The sequence below is a fragment of the Xenopus laevis genome, chromosome 2S (assembly GCF_017654675.1).
Source record: "Xenopus laevis strain J_2021 chromosome 2S, Xenopus_laevis_v10.1, whole genome shotgun sequence".
NCBI lineage: Eukaryota > Metazoa > Chordata > Amphibia > Anura > Pipidae > Xenopus > Xenopus laevis.
In genome coordinates, this window is record NC_054374.1 from 69,608,306 (window position 1) to 69,613,204 (window position 4,899).

A 4,899-nucleotide genomic window follows, 5' to 3' on the forward strand; every position below is an offset into this window, starting at 1 on the left:
CAAGGCTGGGCATTTTATCTTCATGTCGTTATGCACTAGCTGCAAAGGTTTCTGGAAGTAGCATGCACTTTCTACAAGAAAACAAACTTTATATATATAGTACATACATATATATAGAGAGAGAGAGAGAGAGAGAGAGAGAGAGCGATAATGGAACGGACAACCATTCACGCTACAATGCCTGGGTGCCAATCTTAAAATATATAAATGTATCCCAGCAGATGATGGCACGCTAAGAAAAATGTAGCAAACAGCAAAAAAGGTTAGGTTACATCAGGTTTATTTGATCCAACGTTTCAGCTCCATCTTGGAGCTTTCGTCAGGGAAGAAAAAACAACAACAGTGCATAGATGGCAAGTTTACAGAAACGGAACTAGAGGGGGGGCGGGCCTTGGCGCAGGACGCGCAGCCGGGCCCCCCGCCCCCATCCCTACACCACGAACTTGCCGGGAATATTCAGCGTGCGGACTGCCGGGGGACCCTGAGGGGGTGCGGGCCCTGGCCCGCTCGCACCCCCTGCTCCCCCCGTAGTTCCACCCCTGGAAGTTTAAATAGGCTCTAATTGGCGCCAAAATGTGGTTACTAGGAGTCCCTAGCAACCAGTGTGAGCTAAAGGGAAAGCCATATAAGAGATATGTGTCACATAAAGCTGCATCACCTTCCCTTTGTGCCACTACTACCCGTGTCACTAGTCACAGCAATAAGCGCGACCCTTAGCGTATCCAACAGAGTTGGACCGGAAGTTCATCCATGAACTGAGCGGCTGCGAGCGTAGACCCCAGGCGCGTTGCCTAGCAACCCGTGTATACGCTTCGTGTTTCAGCGGCCGCCACCATCTCAGGGTAGTATGCTTTATGACAGGGTAATAGCTGGCCACATAGAGGGGACATTCCCTGCTACTAAAAGCCAGGAGTGGACCCAACATCGCACAGCATTTTACCTATTGTCTTGAAGAGTCAGGTGCATATGAAGTCGCCTATCTGCGGGGTAGTTCTAGGTCGTCCCTACTTAGGGAGTCCACATGTCGGAAGCGGGTACTCACCGGTGTAGTCCGGTAGCTGTGGGGATATATTAGCAACTACCTCCCCGAGTAGTAGAGGTAAATGGACAGCAGTATGGACCTAGAACCTTGTCTTCATCAATATCTCATGAGGGGATACGCCAGCTATCCTTCCTCCTGGCATTATAAAACCTCATTACAAAATGAGGGGGGGGAAGTCATATTAAGCGGTATACGTGAATAGTGTACTGTTGGGCTGTCATAGGAGGGACAAGAGCATGCAGATGTCAAAGTATCAAGAAAAAACATTACAGTGCAGGATATGAGGGGTCAAACACTTGTTACAATGTACACAGAGAGGGCACAAAAAGGGAAATGCAACTTAAGAGAAAATTTTATACATTGCCACAGTCACATAAAGCATCCAAGTGGTAGTGACTCGTTAAGGCCACGAGGTGCCACCGTGTCAAGTCTATAGATCCACCTAGATTCTCTTCTCAAGAGAGCTTGGTCACGATTGCCCCCCCTATCCAGAGGGGGGGCTGATGATCAATGGCCATGCAGCGAAAATGTTGGAAGTTGAAATATGTCCTTTCTGTAAAAAGTGTTTGGCCACAGGCTGGAGGGCCTTGCCTTCACGCAGGGCCTTGCTAATTGCAGATCTGTGATTGCCAATTCGTTCTTTAAGTGTGGTGCTAGTCTTTCCAACGTAGTAAAGGCCACAAGGGCAAGTAATGATATACACTACAAATGACGATGGGCACCCCAATCTGTGCAAAATTTTAAACCTTTTCCCAGTGTGGGGGTGCGGGAAGTCTGGGCCAGTCAGAAGGCATCTGCAAGTGACACAGTCAGGACATTTGTAGCCAGTGTCGGACTGGCCCTGGGTAAAAACCCAGTGGGCCCCGACCCTCGTGGGCCCCCGCCGGGCCAGAACCCTTCTCCAGATATTTAGAATTGCTGCGCAGCACCTCCTGCACATGCGCGCCGAGTGCCTATGTTGTGCATGCGCGCAGAGCGGCGATGTTGCGCATGCACGCCGAGCTGCGATGTTGCGCATGCGTGCCGAACGGCTCACTCTGATGCATCTTAGTAGGGGGTGGCGGGGGGGCTGGAGAGGGCCCCTGAACAGCAGACCTGGTGGGCCCCGGGCCCCCCAGTCCGACCCTGTTTGTAGCAGCCATTCTTTTTTTGTGTAGTCAGCCAATTTTTGTCTGAGTGTTCATTTTTGGAGAAATCAGTGCGCATCAAAAGATCCCTTAGGCTGCGATCCCTTTTATAGCCCATCATTGGTTTAGGTACTTGGTAAAGGGACAAAGATTCATCCATATTCAGCATCGGCCAATGTTTCTTAATGCTTGCTGATAATTGTGAAGATGAAAAAGTCGTTGTAAAAATCAATGGAGAGGCGGGATTGTCATTCTGTTGTTTGTCAGCCAGAAGAGTAAATTGTGAGTGCTGTAGTGCTCACTCAGCTTGCGTGTTCAGAAGATCCTCTGGTTATCCACGTTCACGGAAGCGGTCATGCATATCTCTTATCTGTTCCAGGGCATTTTCTTTCGAGCTGTTATTTCTTATAACTCAAAGGAATTGGGAATAGGGTATGCCTCTGATAGCAGCAGGGGGATGGTTACTCGTGGCATGTAACACAGAATTTCGATCCGTAGGTTTCCTGAACAATCTGGTACCTAACTGTGAGCCAGAAACAAACATGTTAATGTCCAAAAAAACAATACTGTTTGCATCATATTTTAAGGTAAGTTTGATAGGGGTATCAAGCTCATTAAGTTGTTGGTGGAAGATTAGTAGTTCATCTCTGGATGATGTCCATATCAGGAAGAGATCATCAATATAACGAAAGTAGGTAAGTATCTCAGTTTCTAGTTCGGCACAATATAGGCCGTCTCAAATTCACACATAAAAAGATTGGCATATGAGGGCGCGAGCGCACTTCCCATTGCTGTCCCCGAGGTTTGCAGGTAATAAGATTTTTCGAATCTGAAGAAATTTCTAGTTAGAGTGAGTTCAAGTAGGTGAAATTCACTAGGCACTGTTCCAGTCTGTGAGGTCAATAGAGCTTTCCTGCAAGCTGAGATTCCTAGTTGGTGTGGGATCACTGTATACAGACTGGAGACATCCAAAGACACCAGAAGACTTTGTGGGGGGATATCAGTTAGTTCATGGAGACGCTTGATCACATGGCTGGAGTCCTGTGTGTATGATGGTATCTGTTGTACCAGTGGTGCAGCTTTATGTGACACATATCTCTTATATGGCATAAAACCTCCCTCCATACAAGCGGTATTATCTTTTGTTTTTATTATATGGGATGATCCTTTCCCTTTAGCTCACACTGGTTGCTAGGGACTCCTAGTAACCACATTTTGGCGCCAATTAGAGCCTATTTAAACTTCCCATCTATGCACTGTTGTTGTTTTTTCTTCCCTGACCAAAGCTCCAAGATGGAGCTGAAATGTTGGATCAAATAAAGCTGATGTAACCTAACCTTTTTTGCTGTTTGCTACATTTTTCTTGGCGTGCCATAATCTGCTGGGATATATATATATATATATATATATATATATATATATATATATATATATATATCTAACATTTCGGCTAGCACATTTAGCCTTCATCAAAGTACAAAATATTTACTCCTGTGTGTCCTGGTGTTTATTAGACACACAGGCGTAAATGTTTTTTACTTTGGTAAAGGCTAGAGTGTTAAACTCTTTTTAAGACCTTTTTAAGTGCGGACATTGCTGTTCAATTATATATACAATATATATATATATTCAATATATATATATATATATATATATATATATATATATATATATATATATATATATATATATATATTCAAAACCAACACCGGCACTCACCCAATCCCGTGCTGAATACTGGGTGCTTATCCTAAATTCAAGCATTTAGAAGTATTGGAGGCACTCACAAGCATAATAATAAATGGATTTACTGGAGTTTCACATAATCCCTCACATCAACGCATTTCAGTTCACTTTGAACCATTGTCAGGATGTATATAGCTTTGTATGCCTTATTTTCTTTTTATTTAACCTACAAAATGAATGCCCAATTTATGGGTTTTTGATGTCCTGAAGTAACCTATATTTTAAAATGTGGGTTGTGCATTGTGTAATGTAACAATAAAATAAAACAGACTTGTTAGTAATGCCCTTCATCCCCTGGGTACACTATTCCAATTATATTTTTTAACACACATTCATGACTACGGAACGCCCTGCACTTACAGGAGAGCATTAGAGATTTTTCAGCATTCTATAATGCTGTAACTTTTAGTTCTGTAAACCATCTTATAGTATGTATCCGTTCTATAAGTACAACCATAAAATAACAGCTGCAGCCCTGGAGAACATTTAGCTAACATGTCTTCACGGCTGGTCTAAGGGTAAATGGTCCCCTCTGAGAAATAGCATACCGAGTTCCCTTCGAAGACATTACCATTTACAAAATGCATGCTTAAAAAACAGTTTTCAGTTCAAGCGCAGAGCAGAGTAGCCTTATAACAGTGCAATTTTTAGCAGTGAGTCAAGTTGACATCCATGGGTGTCTTCAGAAAAATTTCCAGGGTGGGGCAAGTAAACTAATATCAAATAGGGTAGCTTCCCACTGAAGATTAACCTATTCACGAAAATGCAGTAAATAACCTACTTATGCATAATATTGTAATAAATGAATACACTCCAAGCTAAATTCCTTTTTATTTATGAAAACATTTACAATTGTTATTGTTATTTAATGCTACTCTGCTCTACTCGGCATAGGTGCCAAATTCATAATTCAGTTATCAGGAACACACTTTTTCCATCCTAAGCCCTCCCACCAAAATGGTAACAGCTGAGAACACTCCCTCA